Genomic DNA, 22,411 nt, shown 5'->3' on the forward strand with positions numbered 1-22,411 from the left:
TATGTTTGCAGTTATTTGTTACAGCAATAGAAAACAAATATATATGCTGTGTGTATGTTTGAAGGAGCTTGGTGGCATGATGGTTAACCACCTGACTGCTAGTTGAAAGGCTGGCAGTTGGAACCCAGCCAGGAATTCCTTGGGAAAAAGACCTGATGATCTGCTCCTATAAAGATTACAGAAAACCTCTTCTCCGTGCTGTATCACACGGAGTCTCAATGAGTCGGAATCATCTCAAAGGCACTCACTGACAGCAGCAACATGTGTATGTTTAACTCAATAAGAAATTGCCAAATTGTTTTCAAACTTAGCTGTTATAGTTTACAATCGCACCAACAATGTATGAGAGTTTCAGTTATTCCACATCCTTGATAGCACTTGATATTGTCAGTCTTTAATTTTTAGTCATTCTTGTGAGTTGTAATTTTTGTTTGCATTTCCCTAATGATCAGGAGCCCTGGTGGCTCGGTGGTTATGAGCTCAGCTTCTATCCAAAAGGTTGGCAGTTCGAATCCACCAGCAGCTTCTTGGAAACCCGATGGAGCAGTTCTACTCTGTCCTATAGGGTTGCTATGAGTTGGAATCGATTCGATGGCAATGGGTTTTTTTTTTTTTTTTTTTTTTTTTTAGAATCAGTGATCTTAAGCATCTTCCTATGTGTTTATTTGCTATCCATATTTTATCTTTAGTGAAATGTCTGGTCAAGTATTTTGCCCATTTTAAAAAATTGGATTATTTGTCTTATTCTTTCAAAGCACTGCTGAGCTGGTGGTAAATGTAATAGAAAGCAGAACTGTGAGAAAGCATGATTCCACAGAGGGGAAACAAAGGTTAAGGCAGGCTTTTGTGGAGGGGCATTTTTTAAATAACCAAATAGAAGGGATAGATTTTGAGAGGATAGTGGCAGCATATAGTTTTTAATGTCTCCAAATCCCCACATAAAAGAGACAGAGAACTAGATAGGAAGACCAACACACCCATGAACAAAACTTACATCATCATCAGGTGACATGAACTTCAACATACAAGAAGATGCCAGCAAACTACCAACAGCCACAGGATCTTCATAATATAAGCATCTGTGCAGAAGAGAGCAAATAGGGCATCTGAAGGGTCTGAGAACAAGAGATCCTAAAATAGCCAACAAATCTTCATTGAAAAGGATGGCAGGCATTGAATTAGGAGGGTTTTTTACTAATCATTCAAACAGTGGGTGGGTTCCAGGGGTCTGCTGTAAGGATTGAATGGGCAGGAAAGTCTACGCCTAGTGATCTCCCAAAACTGACCCACCAGTACTTCCTTCTAGGACAGGTATGTCTCAGTGATGACAGACTGTAGGCGTGGGGTCAATATCAAGTAGTCCTGGGACAAACAGGCACAGTGGAAAGAGGCCATACAGATAAAAGTGGGAGAATGGAAAAAACAAGAAATCTCAGTTGCCATATTTTTTTATATCATGAGAAAAAAAGAATCTGTGAAGATGAAAAGCTAACCTACCTTCTTCTAAATGTTCAAGAAAAGAAATTTCATATAAAAGCAAGAAACAGAAAAAGAACTGAAGTCAAATTTCATATAAAGTTCTTGTAAGAAAAAAAAGAAACAATCCTATAGACAATGAAAGCATGCCAGAAGGCCATGCCCACAGAACAGATCACACCTATAACCTTCTATTTCAAAATGAGCAAAAAGACCTTAAGAAAATAATATAAGACATGAAAGAACAAAATAAATCAGAATTAGACAAACAGAAATGGCATGACCAACTCAGAAGTGAAGATTAAACTGGAAGAAATATAAAAGATAATAATGAAAACAGATAATGTCTTAAGAAAAGCAGATGGTATAACAGAAGAAATTTTTTTAAATCAATATGAAATGAAGAAAAAATTGAAAGGATTTGAGAGGAAGTGATAAATATTGAAGACAAAGAAAATCCAACATATTGACAATAGTTTTTAAAGAAAAAAGCCAAAGCAAAGGAACAGAACAAATATTAAAAATTATAATTCAAGCAAACTTCCTTAAAATAAAAATATGTTTTTTAGATCATAAGCTTAAGGAGCATACTGTACATCCAAAAATATTTAAAAAAGCCAACACAAAGACATATTCTAGAAAAATTACTGAACTTTGAAGATAATAGAAAAAAAATTCCTTGGGCATCTAGGAAACCACAGCAAGGGACTTACAAGAAAAAGGAAATCAGACTTTTTGACAGCAATGTTTCTTGCCTAAAGAAAATGGAGTAACATTTTTAGGATGCTAAAGGAAAGATAATGTGAGCCAAGGATTTTGGATCCAGCAAAACTGACTTTCAAGTACAAAAGACATGAGCTGTAGTAAATATGCAATAAGTCAGGGAATATTGTTTCCACAAGCCCTTACTGAGGAATCTACTACAGAATGACCATCTGCCAACCAAAATGACTGAGAAGACATCTACATAAGGAATGGTGGTGAGCATTAAACATATAGTTATTAGTAGAACTAAGACTAAACCCAATGAGGATTAAAAGAGATAGAGTATATGCTATGCAATAGTTCCATGAGCAGATAATGTATAAAATATAAAAAATTACTGGAGAAGAATAGGGAGAGCAAGTAAAAAATAATTTTAACTGTGCTAAGATGGAGCAATTTGATCTTCAAAAATGATAATAATTGCAATTGATTGAAACAAGTATATTTAATTCCATGAGTTCATAATGATATAAAAAAACTAAACAGTCACCCTCAGAGGATGATAAGGAACCAATTCATCATCTTGAAAAGTGGTAAATAAAGAAGGGAAAATCAAGCGTTTATCCTACTTTTCCTATAAGAGCTGTATCATTGGATAACCAAGGAGTATTTTTTATGTAAGTAGAAGCATCCATTTATAAAAGCATTCCAACTTATAAGTGAAAAATAAAAGGCAGAATTAGAATATCACTATTTTTGCAGCACCCAAAGAATTAATGAATCTAGGCTCTGAGCAGCAATAACTGCTAATGTGCCAAAAAGAGAGACAATCAAGCCTTATGCACATCCTAATGAAAAATCCCAACACCACCTGTAGCTGTGCCAAGGGGACTGAATCTGAGCCTGATAAAGGCTCTGGCTCCATGTGCCAAATTGCAGGAATTATCAAGGACAGAGGAACATACTTAATTGCACCATGCATGTGCAATCAAAAAGACTCCACAGATCAAATGCCCTGGGCTTTTTCACATATGAACAGATAAAAGGAAAAGAAAGGAGGACCCTGCAGACTAAAAGAGTCATAAAACACATATCAAAAATTTTTAATTGTTGAGATTAAATTATAAGTGTGTCAGGACAACAGTAGTTACTTTTTGGGGGAGGGTGGGAGTTGAAATTGGGACAGGCTACATAAGAAGGTTTTTTGGAATGAATGGCAAAGTTTTGTTTGTGTTAACCTATAATAACACATTAAGCTATTATTTTGTTTTATGTGGTTTTCTGTATTTGTGTATTATTTTACAGCAAACAGTATAAAAAATAAAAAGAACCAAATAGATCTTGTAAAAATGAAAAATACAATAATTTTTAAAACTTCCCTGGATAAGTTAAACAGCAGATGAGACATAGCTTAAGAGAACATTTTTAAACTGGAAGAACACTCTGAAGTATTACTCAGAATACAAAAAAGGCAAAGAGATTGAGAAAAATCAAAGTGAAGAAAAGTTACATAGAGAACTGAGTGAGAAGGTCCCATACACTTCTAATGAGCATTCCAATTAGCATTCCAAAAGAAAAGGAGAGAGAGTGGGGAGAATGGCCGCATTCTAAGAATTAATGGTTGAGAATTTTAATAACTGTTGCTATTCTCAAATTTAAGTAGTCAAAAGTCCCAAGCAAGATAAATTAAGTGAATTGTATTCATTCCTAGGCACATTAATGAAATTGCAAAATAATAAAAGTAGAAGAATATCTTAAAAGCAGGCAGGGGAATAAAACTGATTACATAGGAAAATGTGAAAGTTAGATAACAGCTAACTCCTCAACAGCAACAATGGAAGTCAGAACATAGTGGGATGATATCTTCAAATACTGAAGTCAGAACATAGTGGGATGATATCTTCAAATACTGATTGAAAATAACTATCAACCTAAAATCCTATGATCAGTGAAACTACATTTTGAGAAAAAAAATCAAAATAAAGGCATCATTAAACAAACAAAAACTAAGAGAATTCAGTAACAAAAAAGTCCTCATTTGAATATTCTTAGGGATGAACTTTAAATAAAAGGAGAATGATCCCAGAAGAAAGTTCTGAAATGCAAGAAGGAATGATGGGAAATACAGGTAAAACTGTGGACAGATGTATATAATACTGCACATATAAAATAATAATGTCTAGTTGGAAGGCCAAAAATATCTAAGGTAGAATTAAAATCCTGGACAAAAGTAGCGTGACACTTTGGGTTGACACATTTACTATAAAGGACATATACGAGAAATTGTACCTAACAACTGGAGACTACACATTCTTCTATGTGCCAGTTTCCTGCTAAGTATTACTCAAGCATTGTCTCATGTAATCCTCTCAACAACCTTATGAGTAAGGTGATATTGTTACTGCTATTTTTCAAATGAGAAAACACACGTGGCCGAGAAGTAGTGGAGCTGAAACATAAATCCAGGTCTGTCTGACTGTTTCTGACCACCTGACCACACTGCTCTCACTGGAAATGTTTGATATGGAAAACATAGGCAAGTGTAAAGGCAAAATTAAAGCCAAATTCCCTCCCCCAGATTGTCACTACTACTACTACACACATGGTTGTGCACAAACACATGCCACACATACATAATTTTGAAAAAAAACTGGGATTCAAAATCTGTTTTGAAACTCACAATATTATCAGGTAATATAGTAATATTCTGAACATATTCCTCTTACTCTTAATATCTTTGAGAAGATATTTTTAACGGTTTCATTGTCTAATATTTTTCGACCTCTTTACCACTACTATTCTTCCTTTACAATGTTTGCTGTCAATTTTTGTTAGATGTGAAGATGATCTGCTCAGTACTTTTTATTTTCTCAAATTTGAAATAATTAGGAGAGGGAGGTAGACGTCTATTCCAAAAGAAGGTATGCATATTTTTATTCTAGGGGCTTCATTTGCAAATAAACATCTGTGTCACATGTTTATAAAATCATGCGCTTCAAAGGAAATTCAAAATACAAAAATGTGGATTTTCGAAACATAAATTAGATGCTTCTTCTTGACAGAAGTCTTTGTTTTACGATGAAAATTTTAACAGAAAAAGATTTTTCACATAAATCTTTTCCTTTGAATATACAAACATCACTTGCTTTATGAAAATTGGATGCACATGGAACTTTCCAGAAATGCTTTTATGAATTAAAAACAGATACATTTCTACATATATTTCAGTCTCAACTCAGAGACTGCTTAATACCATCATGTTACTATAATGTGTACAGTAAAGTCTCATTTATGTAAATCTGACACTGATTTTGAATGTTCAGTAACTTAGATATGGAAAAGGTATGCAATCCGTGGCGAGGAGAAACCAGTTTGGAGTATGTGTGTGTTTGCATGCAAATTTGTTATGCCTTGCACACAAGTTCAGTAACTTGTTTTATTTTACCTTTTAGTATCTATTTGTGGTTTGATAACATATCCACACCCAAAAGTAACAAAACAGCACATGAACATTTACATTTTTCATAAATATGGATAGTCTCATTCACCCTTCTGGGTACTGGGCATTCACCCTTCCCTTTTTCCCACCCAAACCTTCACCGGAACTCAGGAGTTGTATTTTGCAACCGTGTGTTCATCGTTGTCGGATGGTGCAAGGCTGTGTGGGAACAATTTTTGAGTGTCTGCATAACGTCATCTACAGTATTCCCACGAGGTCTCTCGTCTGCCCCACACGTACTTATGAACCTCTCCTCACTCCTACCACGCTCTGGTTAGTATTCAATCCAGGCAAGACAACTTTTACACAGAGTATCTTTAGGATAATACAGAAAAGAAAATGTAGAAAGTGATGGAATTTATTCTAATGCCAACTACAAACCCGCTTGAGTGAGCGGGAACGCTGTGCTCCACCGCGGGCCTGCGGTGTACAGTAACCCCACCCACGCGCACGCTCGCGCTGGTCCGCCTCCACCCCCAAATATCACTGCCCTCCTCTTCCTGCCCAGCAACCCTAGAGCATCTCTTTCCATCTGTGATTTAAAGCAAGCATCCATTGACGGCCTTCTTTGAAGGCCTAATGCTAGGTTGCAGTTGTCAGGGTAACAGCGTGTCTGAAGGGAGAACTGTCTCGGGCGTTTCCACAGGAACCACTCCCCGCAGGGGCAGGTGCAGCAGGCAGCGAAGCCAGAGAGGAGCCTCCAGGCTGGATGCGCCGGGGCGGGCCAGGTGGGGGTCCCCAGGGAGGCCGCGGGGCGTGGTCACGCGGCTACCGCGAGCTCTGGATCAGTCTATTATACATATATTTAAATTAAACAGTACTTAGAGTGGGGTAGTTTGTTTTGAGTTTCTTTCCGCTTGCAAAACAGTGCCATTAATTCCTTCCGGTTTTATAAAACCCAGTCCCTCTCGAGGAGCTGCTTGCGCTTTGAAAATGGTCCAGGTCAACCAGGAACTACAAACGAGCCCCACCAGACAGTAAGGTTCTGTTTGCGAGAGCAGTATGGAGAGACGGGAGCGTTGGTGTGCGCGATTAAAATGTGAGGGAAAAGCACTTAGACGGATTTATGTGCTGTGCATAGTGCCCGGGGTATCCCACTAGTGCCCAGCAATCCAGGATAAATAGAGTGGTGCGTTAAGGCTTGGCGTTTGAGATGTAGGTTATGCTAACTGCAAGGCACCTGGCTCTTGCTTTGTTTCAGAAATACCGTTGGAAAGAGTATACGATTTATGCTCAATGTGAATAGAAAAGAAAAGAGGAGTTTCTGGAGAATCCCTTGGCCAAGACTGCAATTTTAACCTTTTCCTAGTCGGTACCTGCAGGTACTCTCTCTGCGGCATCGCTGGGGCTGAGGCACGGCCGCTGCGGCTGAGCGTGCAGACCTCTGTCCGCAGCCTGTCATCTTTGTGTCTCTTTGGGGGCGGGGGGAACACTGTTTGACATGGCCATTAAACCTGGCAGCTGCGTCGGCGGCACCCGTGGGGAATTTTGAGTGAGCTTGCAGAAAATGAGGGGCTTTCTGTCTGCTTCTCGCGGCCTGAAAGGCGGCTCGACTAGCGCTTTCTCTTCCTTCTAACTACCAGTGGCCGGGGAGTGCGCACACACCGCAAACACAATTGGAAACGTGAGTATTTCTGGCCTCCGCGCGGCCCTCTCGCGGCTTCGTAAGGCGAGGCTAGAGCTGGGACCCGGGCTGTGGGAGGTCCGGCGCGCAGGGCCACCGCGGGGTCCCGAGGAGTGTGCGCCCGCGCCGCGGGGAGGCGAACACACTGCGTTGCAGGAGGCGGCCGGAGTAGCCGGCTTCCTCTCGGCTTGGACGCGAGGCTGGCGCGCGGCTTGGAGACGCAGACACAAAGAACTTCGGGCCTAAGTAGCGGGTGTAGACAGTCCTGCCCTGAATCCTTCGGGTTCTTTTTAAGAAAAGGGAGAAATCTTATTTAACGGTTGACTCGCAACAATGAGATTAGGCTGGCGTTTTCCCGCCCATGGGGACCTTTGTGTGTTGCGCAGCCTCCACCGCGGTGCGTCCTGCAGGGACTCCGGCGTAGCCATGACTCCGGGAACCGGGTCTGAGGCCGGGAGGGCGGCGCCGCCGGTTTCCTTTGGGATTTCAGAGCCTTACCGGCTTCAGGCACTCGCCGCGCCCGGTGCTCGCTCCTTCGCTTCCCCTCCTCACACACTGTTACTCTAAAAGGGCAGACATTTTATGGAGACCAGAGGTAAAGCGAAAGGACCTCAATTCCCTCACTCCTTTCCAAAGTGTGAGTGTGGATATTCCTGAAAGGAGCGTGGTTTCCCCCTACTATTAAGAGCTCAGCTGCTAACCAAAAGGTCGGCAGTTGGAATCCACCAGCCGCTCTTTGGAAACCCTGTGAAGCAGTTCTACTTTGTCCTAATAGGGTCGCTATGAATTGGAACCGCCGGGGTTGGTTTTTTGGTTTTTATTGATTGCTAGAGGGAGTCTTGAAGTTCAACTTGGTTTTTATATTTATTTCTGGACGGGATTTCCAAATTCACAGAGCTGGCATCATGCAAGGGTTTCTCTGTGGTTTTTATATTTCTTAAAGAACCTTGGCTTTTCCTTAGGGGTTTCAAGAGCGTTTAACAGCATCAAGTGGCTCCATAATGTCATGTTCGGTATTTTCTGCGCATTTCCGTGGTAGTCAGATTCAGGCCCAAATGTGTGAGGCAAAGAAAGCGACTCTGCTTTTGACTGATGTAAAGCCAAGCTCTAGCAATCTCTGTGGCTCTATCTCTAGATTTGGTATTTGGTCTCTGGTGCCACGGACTAATGGTCGTGGAAGTCCTTTCCTTCCCTAGAAGGGCCGACCAGAGCCTGGACTCATCCAGTGCGGGGAGGTGGGCAAGTTGCTTAAACTTTGAGGCTTGTTTTTCCTCATTCATAAAATGAGTATAACAAAGTAGTAGAGTAAAAGACTATGACTTGTATTGCTCTTCCAGTTTCATCTTCCATTAAGCAGCTTTTCTGTTATTACATGACATTTTAGGATTGGCTTACGGAGGCCTGGTGGCCCAGTGGTTAAAAATCCTCAGCTGCTAACCAAAAGGTCAGTAGTTGGAACCTACCAGATGCTCCACGGAAGAAAGATGTGGCAGTCTGCTTCCATAGAGATTACAGCCTTGGAAACCCTATGGGGCAGTTCTTCTGTGTCCTGTAGGGTTGCCATGAGTTGGAATCGACTCCACGGAAGTGGTTTTGGTTTAGTTTTGGTTTTTAATGACAGCAGGTAGGGAAGAAAGGAAAAAGGGAAAAATTAAAAAATAACTGTCAGAAAAGCAATTATCAAATTGGAACTTAGAAATTGTCTAAAGACAGGACTAACCAACTGACTGTAGACTTGACTTATAGGTAAAGAACTAACACTATTATGTACCTTTTAATTTCACGTATCGGTTGATGGCCCTAGGGAAAGATTGATGTCCCTCTGACCCAAAAATGAGGGTTGATATCAGTGCTCTAATTTGCCCCAAATCTTGGTTTTCTACCCTGGAATGTGGTTTCTCAGATTTCTGCAAATGAGTTCCTTGTTAACCAAAGCCAGATTATGATTAAGTAAAAAAAAGTGTTGTGCAAAGAAATTAATGTGATTCTGAAATCTTAAGTATAACATAATAGAACCAGAAACAAATATTTCTATTAAATTCTACTCCAGTGAAATAATGGTTAGGGTACTGTGTCTGGTCTTGGCCCCTGTACTTTAAAAAGAATGGGGAGAAATTGGAGGAAAGGTTCAAAATGGGACGACCAAGATGACTTAATGAAGCAGGAAAGGGAGAGGCTAAAAAAACTGAGGCTGTTTTAGGGAGAGATTAATAGGGGGAGCTTAATTACTATCAGATAACCCTGGTTGGTAAAGTGGTTAAGTACTTGGCTGCTAACCCACTCGACCCCACCAGCCGCTCCTGGGAAGAAAGATGTGGCAGTCTGCTTCTGTAAAAATTTGTCCTGGAGAAGCCAACTCTTCAGACAGGGATTGGACTGGACTATAAGATAGAAAATGATACTGGTGAGGAGTTGAACTTCTTGGCTCAAGTAGACGCCTGAGACTATGTGAGAAACTCCTGTCTGGAGGCTAGATGAGAAGGCAGAGGGCGACAGAAGCTGGCTGAATGGACATGGGGAACAGAGGGAAGAGAGGAGGAGTGTGCTGTCTTACTAGGGGGAGAGTAGCTAGGAGTACATAGCAAGGTATTAGTAAGTTTTGTATGAGAGACTGACTTGATTTGTAAACTTTCACTTAAAGCACAATTAATTAATTAATATAAAAAATTAGTCTTGGAAACCCTATGGGGCAGTTCTACTCTGTCCTATAGGGTTGCTATGAGTTTTTCATTTATTAATATGAAATCTCTACATTTTTAAAGGTTGCAACTAATTAAGAGTAAAACATTAAAAATATACATGCTTGCCAAATAAAACACACCTGCTGAATTGGGCCCATAGGCAGATTAAGCAACTGCAGCTGTAGATTTTTGCCGTCTTTTGGGGGAGGGGCTAGACTAGGGGCTCTCCCAGGGCCTCTTCTAAATTTAGTTCTATTATTTTTTGCTTTCTTTTTTCACTTGAGGGAACTTTTCTTAGCTTTGGTCTTCTCTCTGAAGGGCATGTCTTCCTGGCTGGGTGTCACTTCCCTATAGAGCTCTCTGAATTATTGAATGAAGAAAAATGCCCTAGTTCCTAACCCTACGGATAACCATCCCATCTAGGCAGTATTTCGGGTGCGTGGGGTTGTGACAGTAGCTAACAATGAAAACTCCCTGATTACAGTATCAGAATGACTGTTGTCATGAGATTATGGTGCCACTGAAGAAGCTACAGAGCCCTGGTGGCGCAGTGGTTAAGAGCTCAGCTGCTAACCAAGATGTTGGCTGTTCAAATCCACGAGCCACTCCTTGGAAACCCTACGGGGCAGTTTTTCTCTGTTTATTTATATAGGGTCACTATGAGTCAGAATTGACTCAATGGCAGTGGGTTTGGTGTTTTTTGTTGAATCTTTAGGATTCTTGTATCACTTACGTAAATAGTATTTTTATAAATTCTTACATGTCCAAATGAATTTCTGATTGAAATTTTTTCTTCTCTCTTGCTTCTGGAATTCAAGCTTGAGTACTCCTAAAAGTTTATCAGAAACTAAATACGCTCCTCTCAGTCTGTGGGAAGGCTTTGTCTCCTGAGGTGGCTTGTCAGTAAACCCCCTGTGCCTGTGGTCAGGATGGTCATCCCAGTGCTGTGTTTTGGCACCCAAGCTCTGGAGGACTAGTAGTAGCTCTGAGTTCAATAATGTAGGAAACTGTGTCTGTCCGTTACGGCTATGACAGCTGAACTTTGTGAAAATTCAGGATTTAAAAAATTTTATTACATATATAGATCACCTGTTTTACGAGTGCATTATTTTTCTTGGACATTTTCCTACAACCCCTTATTTTCAGCTATTTTAAGTAAAAGTTACAACTTCACTATGTTTCTAGTTTGGCGATGAGTCATATGTTCCCATTGTTAGATTTCTATTTTACAACTTTCCACAACTGCTTAGTGCAACTTTTAGAATATGAGTCAGTTGCAGTCTTCACACTGTGGTTTTGAAACATCTTTTATGACCTTTCTGAGTGAAATATTTCTCTGAAATTTTCCTCCCTACTTTTCCCATCCCTTTTTCTCTTAATTCCTTTGAATCAGTCTTTGTAAAACATAATAGTGCGAACAGAGTAAGCTCTGTTACTTGACACCCCACCCTTTGCCAAGGTTTTAAGAAGTATCTCTAAGATGGTCCAACAAAAATTACTGATCTCATTAGGATCCCAAAAGGAAACAAAACAGCCTTGTGAGTTACTGTTGAAGTTTCTGGAAGGTGATTGTTTATTTGTTCTCCAGGCTTCGTTTATACAAGGAGGGGAGAAGGTTGGGGGTTCCCTGCCTGGCAAACGACTTCCATTCTCTATTCTTTAGGTCACTTTTAAGTTTCCCCAAGAGGGAGATGGAGATCAGGCCTGATCATCTTGCTAATATGAATTAACTCTTCATTGGCCAGGTTCTTTGGACATCCATTTACTGCCCATTCTCTAGCACTCCAAATAACAAAGGTTTTGTTGTACTTTAAACTAAAATAGCTCCTCTGTTCTAAAACCTCGATACAAAATTTTGAAATGGGGATTATAATCCGTTCTTTATACAGAAACACTACAAGCAAATGTTTTTCACCCCTGTTACTTTTACAAAGGAGCCCTGGTGGTCCAGCGGTTGAAGCGCTGGGCTGCTAACCGAAAGGTCAGTGATTTGAACCCACCAGCAGTTCTGTGGGAGAATCCAGTGGGAACCCCGTGGGGCAGTTCTACTCTGTCCTATAGGGTTGCTATGAGTTAGAATTGACTCGATGGCAGTAGGGATGGGGTATTACTTTTGCAGGCACAGAGGCGAATCAAAGGTACACCAAAGCCCTGTGCTAAAAACTAACCTCCTTCATTTGAACGTGTGGTGTCCACTCTTTGGCCGGCACTGTCCTTAGCACTGCCTGCCATACAGCATGTGATATTCATACAGTGCTAACTGAAGTCCTGTGAGGCAGGAATCATTATCCTCACCTTAAAAGTGAGAAAACTGAGGCTCAGAGAGCTGGAATAAATTCTCCAGGATCACCGTCTGTTAAGAAGCAGGTGCACTAAGACCCCTGTTAGTTTTCTTTGTCTCATCTTATAAACTAACAACTGCAAGGTAGGTCCAACAGATTTCCTAGATGCTGGATATTGGGCAGTAATCCAAGGTGGGAAACAATGTCTGAGACCCACTCAAAAGCATACGTAAGGGTTGCTGCCTGGACCACCAGCAAGTAAATGCACTATTGCCCCCAATAGCTGACTAACTATTAAAAAAAAATTAGTGAGTGGAAAATTGCAGTATTTCATTGGAACCTTCCATCCATTGGAAAAAACAGGTAAGACAAGACAGGAAGGAAACACCTAACAAAAGCTTAAGGAAACTTGGTCAGGCTTCGATCATGAGTAAGCCTCAGAAGCCTAAAGCTCTTAAATGAGCACCATGCCTACATTCTGTCTGTGTGGGGCCAAGTCTACCAACTCACTCTTAGGAGAAACTGTTCTCCTCATTTTTGCCAAATTCTTAAACCTTCAAGGGCAAGTACTGTAGTTCTTAACTCTATCCCAGCCTTTAGCCTGATGTTTGGCATGTGGTACATGCTCAATAAATACTTGTTTGAATGAGTAAATGAAAAACAGTAGTTTCTGAGCTGTTGGCAGAACAAGCGGGATGAAAGTGTCTCTGTTGTTGTGAATCTCAGTTAAATTGGTCCCCCGCTAAAAAAGGTAAGGGCACACTCCTGGCCAGGCAGCTCCAGCAGACTACAGGGTTGAAGCCACGATGCCACCTTAAGCAAGTTTTCCTTTGGTTACTGGTGCTGAAGTGGTCAGTTACCCCTGGATCGAGTGAATTAAAAAACGGGCTGGAAGTTGTACCATGTTCTCTAGAATTGAAGGATGGAAAGGGTGTCTTTCTAAAAGGTAAGATTTTTTGGAGATGGACTATTAAGAAAGGTGTAATGTGCTAATGGAGAGTATATGCAGCCAGGTTTAGGACTACTTTGTTTACTTGGCATTATGCAATTAGGTGGTCACTGTAAATTACTGAAACTGGTAGATTATGGATTCTTCAAATCATAACTCAGGTATGTCCTCTGTTATCAGTTGATTGGAGTCCCTGTGTGATTGTTGGGATTTTGTGACTGGTGGACCTTCTTTGTAGGGCGATCAGTCAGTGAGCCAGGTTTTTCTTTGGGAGAACTCAAGAGGCAGTGTTTAGAGGATTTTTGTAATGGAGCCATTTAGTTTTTTCTAAGAAGACTCAGAAGTCTCCTAAGAATATTCCTACTTAGGGTGGAGAAGATGGATTTCCGCCATTCTGAAATTATGCGTGGGAACAAATGCTGGAAGGCTTACTGTTTAGTATACAGACTTCACTTTACTTCCAGCTCTCAGTTTGGTGTTCCTCCAGCTCACAGGGTTCTGTCTGGAGACCTCAGATTAAATTTCTCCTCTTGAGTGAAAGCTGTTCTTTTTTAAAATTTTTCCTTTAATCACAGGGCAGGCTGGGGGTGTGTGGTAGAATCAGCCATATAGTGATTTCAAGAATTTGAACTCTAGCCAGAATGTTTGGGTTCAAACCTTGGCCCTTGTAGTTACTAGCTGTATGACCTTGGTCAAGTTTTCTAGGCCCTACACTTGGTGCATCCGTGCTAAAGTAAACAACACAAAGCCCAGCAAGGTGAACAACACTTTTGAATGTCGTTTCTCTTTATTCTGAGCTACATATTTTGTATTTTTAAGATGCTTTGTTTTTTTTTTTAAACACAAAACCAAACCAGTGAAAGCACAAAGGAACACAACTGCACACATGATCTTTCTACGAAGATGGTATGGAGTTTCCAACTGAAGTAATACATTGTTCACAGAATTTGGCAGTAAGAAAAGGAAAAAAATCTCCAAACAAGAAGCCCATTGAAAAATACACCATGACGTAAATATGGTGCAATGGCAAACTTCAGGAAAAAGCCCTGAATGAAAATTTTATGTTACAAATGTGTCAAAAGCTGTCCAAAATGACAAAGAAACGATGTTTATTTTAAAGTCATATTCAGTTTACAGTGTGTGACTTTACCCTTGCAGCCTTTAACAAGTTACTTGTTTTCAGGTTACTGCAATACTTAGCGTGGAATATTTTTACCTCTGGGATGCGTATAAAACTATGGAGTTGCAGAGAATCCTACACCTCATAGAGTAACTGGAAGGGGAAGAGCAACTGCCCATAGACAAAGTGTAGGAGAGAGTTTGCTCAAACATCACAAACTTCACATAATTTGAGAAGAGGACACAGGTCTAGGGTTCTATCCTCTGATGGGCTTAGCGTAGCAGGGTGTCATGGATTAAATTATATCCCCTCAAAAATGTGTGTATCAGCTTGGTTAGGCCATGATTCCCAGTATTCTGTGGTTGTCCTCCATTTTGTGATTGTAATTTTATGTTAGAGAGGATTACAGTGGGATTGTAACACCCTTACCTGGTCACATCCCTGATCCAATGTAAAGGGAGTTTCCCTGAGGTGTGGCCTGCACCACCTTTTATCTCTCAATAGATAAAAGGAAAGAGAAGCAAGCAGAGAGTTGGGAACCTCATACCACCAAGAAAGAAGCACCCGGAGCAGAGCGTGTCCTTTGGACCTGGGGTGCCTGCGCCTGAAAATCTCCTCTACCGGGGGAAGATTGATGACAAGGACCTTCCTCCAGAGCCGACAGAGAGAGAAAGCTGTCCCTCGGAGCTGACACCCTGAATTTGGATTGTAACCTCCTAGACTGTGAGAGAATAAATTTCTCTTTGTTAAAGCCATCCACTTGTGGTATTTCTGTTATAGCAGCACTAGATGACTAAAACACGGGGGTTGTTGAAAATGGTCCTCAATTTCTCCACCCAGAATTTTTTTCTTCAGATATTCTGGCTCTGAAGCATAAAAAAATGACAAAATAAGTAAGTATTTGAATAACACAAAATATAAAGATGTGTGCTTTCCAAGGCTGATGTTGGCTTTTGGTGAGGTATCTTTGCCAATTTCTTTGTCACTTTCTTTTTTTTTTTCTTAATTATTGATTTATCTGTGATAATAAGAAACAGAAAAAATATAGACAGGTACTTAAAAAACATTTTAAATAGGAAAAATGTCAAAGATATACATACAAGGGTACTGTTGTTAACATTTGTTTATGATATTAATTTATCTACCTCAGGGGATCGATGGAATAAGTTATGTTATATCCTTAACTAGCATATTATGAAAACACAAAAACAGATGAGCTTACGAAAGAAATATTTCCTCAAGGAAAGTTATCCATGCTATATTATTGGTAAGAAGGCAAAAGAAGTTATAAATCACTGTGCATTTTCTGTTTTAATAAAAACTGTGTGTTTTATGTGTTTGTCTAGAAAACTACCGGGTATCATCCTAATTGTTAAGGAATTATCCCAAGTAATCATCTTTGTGTGGTAGGATGATACGTGATAGTTGAATTTTTGCAAAGAACATCTATCTATTCCTTTTGAACCTAGAAAAGAAATGTATATAGCCCTAAAGTGACCAAAAAGCAGACAGTGGGAAGCATGTAGTTAGAAGAAAATGACCTTAATAATGTATATATTGGATAATCATAATGATTTGAGATTAAACCTATAGAGACTTTCTTTTTTTCTTTTTTTATTGTACTTTAGATGAAGGTTTACAGAACAAATTAGTTTCTCATTAAACAGTACACATATTGTTTTATGAAATTGGTTAACAACCCCACAACATGTCAACACTCTCCTTCTCAACCTTGGGTTCCCCATTACCAGCTTTCCTGTCCGCTTCTTGCCCCTGAGCTGGTGTTCCCCTTTAGTCTTGTTTTGCTTTATGGGCCTGTCCAATCCTTGGCTGAAGGGTGAACCTCAGAAGTGACCTCATGACTGAGCTGAAAGGGTGTCCTGGAGCCATACTCTCATGTTTTCTCCAGTCTCTATCAGGCCAGGAAGTCTGGTCTTTCTTTTTTATTTAGAATTTTGTTTTTCTCTAGCTCTGTCCGGGACCTTCTGTTGTGATCCCTGTCAGAGCAGTCAGTGGTGGTAGCCAGGCACCATCTAGTTGTACTGAACTTAGTCTGGTGGAGGCCATGGTAGATGTGGTCCATTAGTCCTTTGGACTAATCTTTTCATTGTATCTTTAGTTTTCTTCATTCTATCCTTGCTCCCGAAGGGATGAGACCATTGGGGTACCCTAGATGGCCGCTCACAGGCCTTTAAGACCCCAGATGCTACTCACCAAAGTAGAATGTAGAACAGTTTCTTTATAAACTTTTTTATGCCAACTGAGCTAGATGTTCCCTGAGACCATGGTCCCCACAGCCCTCAGCCCCGCAATCCGGTCCCTAAGGGAGATAAAACTATAGAGACTTTCTTTGAAATAACTTAAAATGTTATCCTGAGTTTCCATTTTCTCCAGCAAATCCAGTTTAATAGGTTTAAAGACGTAATGTTTATGAAATTAGAGAGGGTAGTAGTATATAGTAGTTGATTTTACTGCATTGCTAAAAGGTGTTTAAAATACAATCTCCAAGTGTTGATTTTTCACAATCTAGTACTTACTCAAATTCTTTAAAAGATTTTTATGTGATATTAATTCTGTAGGCATTTAAGTATTCTCTTCAAGAAAGCAGTATGTACTGAAGAACCAAAATGTTGCTCTTCCTGACACAGTTGGGACAAGTATTTTAGGCAAATTCTAATTCTTTTTTAATTTTTTTTGTTAAAATATATGTAAGAAAACACACACGCTCATTCAACATTTTCTGGGTGTACAGTTCAGTGACATTAGCTACATTCTTCACAGTGTGTCACCATTCTCATTATCTTTACCCATATTGTTTCACCACCATTAACTTAGACTCTCTGCCCCCTAAACTTCTCTGTGTTTTACAGTTACGGTTGTCTATTTGATCTCATATAGACAGTTCTTTAGGAGAGCACACTGCTGGAAGTGAACGTTCTTTATTAGTTGAGTTAAACTGCTGATTAGTTTAAAGACGACTTCATAGGATAGTTTTGGTTCAAAGCTTAAAGATTATCTCAGCACAGTACATTCAATGGTTCCCCCAGTCCCAGAGGTCCAGTAAGTCTGATTTCTATAAAAATTTTAAATTCTGTTCCACATTTTCCCTCCTTTGAATCAGGATCCATCTGTTGGGTCCTTGAGCAAAACATTCAATAATTGTAGCTGGGCACTACCCCATGGTTTTGGTCTCATGGCAATGGAGGTAGTAGTTCATGGAGGCAATTAGACCTACAGTCATTTCCTTCTCCATGTCCTGGGTCTTCTTCCTCTGCTGTTTCAGGTGAATAGACACCAATTGTATCCTAGATGGCCGCTCTCAAGCTTTTAAGACCCCAGGCACTTTTCACCAAGTTAGGCGGTAGAACAGAGACTCTAAAAACAATACTGTATTAGGCCAATTGACTGGACAGACCCTCTAAACCGTGACCTTAAACCTTCATACCAAGAAAACTCATCCTATGAGGTGTCAATAGTGGTTAAGTGCTATAGCTGCTAATCAAAAGTTTGGCAGATGGAATCCACCAGGTGCTCCTTGGGGACTCTATGGGGTGGTTCTACTCTGTTCTGTAGAGTCGCTTTGAGTTGTAATCAACACAACAGCAGTGGGGTTAGGGGTGGGGAGGAGGATGAGGTGTTTAGTTGTACCTAAGCAGTATCAACTGTTGTCTCTCTCTTTTATTTATTATTGTTATTAATTCTAACGAGCCCTCCCCCCATGTGTCTGTCAGTTTTTCATACTGTGGGGGCTTGTGTATTGCTGTGATGCTGGAAGTTGTGCCACTGGTATTCAGATACCAGCAGGGTCATCCATGGAGGACAGGTTTCAGCTGAGCTTCCAGACTAAGACAGACTAGGAAGAAGGACCCGGCAGTCTACTTCTGAAAACAGTAGCCTGTGAAAACCTTATGAGTAGCAGCGGAACACTGTCTGATATAGTGCTGGAAGATGAGCCCCCCAGGTTGGAAGGCACTCAAAAGATGACTGGGGAAGAGCTTCCTCCTCAAAGTAGAGCCGACCTTAATGAGATGGATGGAGTAAAGCTTTTGGGACCTTCATTTGCTGATGTGGTGTGACTCAAAATGAGAAGAAACAGCTGCAACCGTCCATTAATAATTGGAACCTAGAATGTATGAAGTATGAATCTAGGAAAATTGGAAATCATCAAAAACTAAATGGAATGCATAAACATCGATATCCTAGGCATTAGTGAGCTGAAATGGACTGGTACTGGCTGTTTTGAATCAGACAATCATATAGTCTACTATGCTGGGAATGGCAACTTGAAGTTGAAGGGTGTTGCATTCATCATCAAAAAGAACATTTCAAGATCTATCTTGAAGTATAAGGCTGTCAGTGATAGGATAATATCCATACACCTACAAGGAAGACCAGTTAATATGACTATTATTCAAATTAACCCACCAACCACCAAGGCCAAAGGTGAAGACATAGATTTTTATCAGCTGCTATAATCTGAAATTGATCAAACATGCCATCAGGATGATTGGAATGTGAAAGCTGGAAACAAAGAAGAAGGATCAGTAGTTGGAAAATATGGCCTTGGTGACAGAAGCAATGCTGGAGATTGAATGATTGATAGAATTTTGCAAGACCAACGACTTCTTCATTGCAAATACCTTCTTTCACCAACATAAACAGCGACTATACACATGGATCTCGCTAGAGGGAACACATAGGAATCAAATTGACCACATCTGTGGAAAAAGACAATGGAAAAGCCCAATATCATCAGTCAGAACAAGGCCAGGGGCCGACTGTGGAAAAGACCATCATTTGCTCATATGCAAGTTCAAGCTGAAACTGAAGAAAATCAGATCAAGTCCACGAGAGCCGAAATACAACCTTGAGTATATCCCACCTGAATTTAGAGACCATCTGAAGACTAGATTTGATACACTGAACACTAGTGACCAAAGACCAGACAAGTTGTGGAATGACATCAAGGACATCATCCATGAAGAAAGCAAGAGGTCACTGAAAAGACAGGAAAGAAAGAAAAGACCAAGATGGATGTAAGAGGAGACTTTGAAACTTGATCACAAATATCAAGCAGATAAAGCATAGGGAAGAAATGATAAAGTAAAAGAACTGAACAGAAGATTTCAAAGGGCAGCTCGAGAAGACAAAGGAAACCATTATAATGACATGTGCAAAGAGCTGGAGATGGAAAACCAAAAGGGAAGAACACACTTGGCGTTTCTCAAGCTGAAAGAACTGAAGAAAAAATTCAAGCCTCGAGTTGCAATAGTGAAGGATTCTATGGGGAAAATATTAAACAATGCAGGAAGCATCAAAAGAAGATGGAATACACAGAGTCATTATACCAAAAAGAATTATTCAATGTTCAACCATTTCAAGAGCTAACATATGATCAGGAACCGATGATACTGAAGGAAGAAGTCCAAGTTGCTCTGAAGGCATTGGCAAAAAACAAGGCTCCAGGAATTGATGGGATATCAATTGAGATGTTTCAACAAATGGATGCAGTGCTGGAGGTGCTCACTCGTCTATGCCAAGAAATATGGAAGACAGCTTCCTGGCCAACTGACTGGAAGAGATCCATATTTATGCCTATTCCCAAGAAAGGTGATCCAACCGAATGCACACATTATCAAACAATATCATTAATATCACACACAAGCAAAATTTTGCTGAAAATCATTCAAAAAACAGCTGCAGCAGTATATTGGCAGGGAACTGCCAGGAATTCAGTCTGGTTCCAGAAGAGGATGTGGAACCAGGGACATCATTGCTGATGTCAGACGGATCCTGGCTGAAAGCAGAGAATACCAGAAGGGTGTTTACCTGTGTTTTAGTGACTATGCAAAGGCATTCGACTGTGTGGGTCATAACTAATTATGGATAACATTGCGAAGACTGGGAATTCCAGAACACTTAATTGTACTCTTGAGGAAACTTTACATAAGTCAAGAGGCAGTTGTTTGGACAGAACAAGGGCATACTGATTGGTTTAAAGTCAGGAAGGGTGTGCGACAGGGTTGTATCCTTTCACCATACCTATTCAATCTGTATGCTGAGCAAATAATCTGAGAAGCTGGACTATATAAAGAAAAACGGGGCATCAGGATTGGAGGAAGACTCATTAACAACCTGCGTTATGCAAATGACGCAACCTTGATTGCTGAAAATGAGAAGGACTCACTTACTAATGAAGATCAAAGACCACAGCCTTCAGTATGGGTTGCACCTCAACATAAAGAAAACAAAAATCCTCACAACTGGACCAATGAGCAACATCATGATAAACGGAGAAGAGATTGAAGTTTTCAAAGATTTCATTTTACTTGGATCCACAATCAACAGCCATGGAAGCAGCAGTTAAGAAATCAAACGATGCATTGCATTGGGTAAATCTACTGCAAAGGACCTCTTTAAAGTGTTGAAAAGCAAAGATACCACCTTGAAGACTAAGGTGTGCCTGACCCAAGCCACGGTATTTTCAATTGCATCATATGCATGTGAAAGCTGGACAATGATTAAGGAAGACCAAGGAAGAAACAACACCTTTGAATTGTGGTGTTGGCGAAGAATATCGAATATACCGTGGACTGCCAAAAGAATGAACAAATCTGTCTTGGAAGAAGTACAACCAGAATGCTCCTTAGAAGCAAGGATGGCGAGACTGTGTCTTATATACTTTTGACATGTTTTCAGGGGAGATCAGCCCCTGGAGAAGGACATCATGCTTGGCAAAGTACAGGGTCAGCAGAAAAGAGGAAGACCCTCAACGATGTGGATTGACACAATGGCGGCGATGAGCTCAAGCATAACAACGATTGTAAGGATGGCGCAGGAGCGGGCAGTGTTTCGTTTTGTTGTGCATAGGGTTGCTATGAGTTGGAACTGACTCGATGGCACCCAAGAACAACAAGCCCTGGTGGTGCAGTGGTTAAGCGCTTGGTTGCTAACCAAAAGGTTGGCGGTTCAAACCCACCAGCTGCTATGATGTGAAGGAGAAAGATGTGGCAGTCTGTTTCCATTACAGCCTTGGAAACTCTGTGGGAAGTTTTACTCTGTCCTATAGGTTTGGAAACCCTGGTAGCATCGTGGTTAAGTGCTATGGCTGCTAACCAAAAGGTCGGCAGTTAGAATCCACCAGACGCTTCTTGGAAACTCTACGAGGCAGTTCTACTCTGCACTATAGGGTCTCTATGAGTCGGAATCAACTCGACGGCAGTGGGTTTGGTTTTATGTGGTTTCTGTGACTTGGAATTTACTCGACAGCAATGGATTTGTTATTAATTCTTTTGGCTGTTGTTATAAAATTATATATAACACTGTATTTGTCACACAGATTCTTGAAAGAAATGTATCCTGTGACTTGCTTGCCTCAGAAAATGTAGACTCACACTCATGCTTTAATGGATAGACTTAACATATCCTGTTTGCTTTACTTAATGAGCTCTACACTTGTCATCCAGGATACAAGTCTTAGTTACCAGATTATTCAAAGGCAAACTGTAATGTGCCCTGATTATTACCATTTTTTCTTTACTTTGGTATGTAAATTTTTATTTTGATTTAACTTTATTTGACTATTTGAGGTAACATTTTCTGACCTGTTAGTTTCCTGGTATGATTCAGGTTTTATAAACACATACAAGTGTGTGTGTGTACATGTGTGTATTTGTGTATAATGTATATATGAATGCATATGTATTTATAGAATGTTTAACAACAACAAAAAAAGATATTCCTAAATCATAGCATTTGTAAAGATTTTGATGAAGATGCCAGCAAAAGTTTCTCCAGCCTTCCAAATAGTCTGTAGTTGGAACGGATTGACTTTCTAATAATTTCCAAAGGTCTGTGTGTGCCACCTGTCCATGCCTAAAGAGGTTATATTGAAACTCATGTACGTTTTCACCTGCATCACAGTACTCTGTGTGAGGAGGGGTTATGTGTCTCTCCACAGTGGCCACCCACACAATCAGGTACATTCTGGCTTAATCTACGTCTACAAAACAGATATGTGCTTGCATGAGCGACCATAGGAGAGCCACTCTTTGGAAACCCTATGGGGCAGCTCT

The 22,411-nt window shown here is 40.3% G+C and overlaps 1 protein-coding gene across 2 annotated transcripts in view; it reads left to right on the forward strand.

Moving 5' to 3' along the window:
• Positions 1 to 6,440: 6,440 nt before the first annotated feature.
• Positions 6,441 to 22,411, forward strand: part of TRIM2 (tripartite motif containing 2) — a 199,767-nt gene continuing 183,796 nt past the window's right edge. Inside the window, exon 1 of one of the 2 annotated variants that reach the window (XM_064267585.1) lies at positions 6,441 to 7,304. The gene's annotated coding sequence lies outside the window, so the exon portion shown is untranslated. The remainder of the gene's footprint in view (positions 7,305 to 22,411) is intronic. The other variant, XM_064267586.1, reaches the window with a different exon arrangement.

The sequence above is a fragment of the Loxodonta africana genome, chromosome 13 (assembly GCF_030014295.1).
Source record: "Loxodonta africana isolate mLoxAfr1 chromosome 13, mLoxAfr1.hap2, whole genome shotgun sequence".
Classification (NCBI taxonomy): Eukaryota; Metazoa; Chordata; class Mammalia; order Proboscidea; family Elephantidae; genus Loxodonta; species Loxodonta africana.